This window comes from Hipposideros armiger, unplaced genomic scaffold (assembly GCF_001890085.2).
Source record: "Hipposideros armiger isolate ML-2016 unplaced genomic scaffold, ASM189008v1 scaffold_237, whole genome shotgun sequence".
In the NCBI taxonomy this organism is placed as follows: domain Eukaryota; kingdom Metazoa; phylum Chordata; class Mammalia; order Chiroptera; family Hipposideridae; genus Hipposideros; species Hipposideros armiger.
In genome coordinates, this window is record NW_017731587.1 from 1,380,675 (window position 1) to 1,380,956 (window position 282).

Genomic DNA, 282 nt, shown 5'->3' on the forward strand with positions numbered 1-282 from the left:
CGGGTGGGAGGGACAAGGCGAACCGCCTCCCCTCGCCGCCTCCCGGGCGCACGGCTCTGGTGCCGCTCGGGCTGACTCCAGCCACTACAGCGGCTGCAGCTCATTCACTCTTTATTAGCTCCCTGCCGGCCCCAGCCCCTTCTCCAGTGAAGTGAGAAGCGGTGGTTGGAGACTCCAGAAGCTCCCGCGTGGGGTTCTCGGCGCTGCCCCCCGCGCCTGCGTGGCCAACCCTCCATCCCGGCTTTGCCCAGCCTCTTTCTCCACCCAGATCCTCCCCTAAGG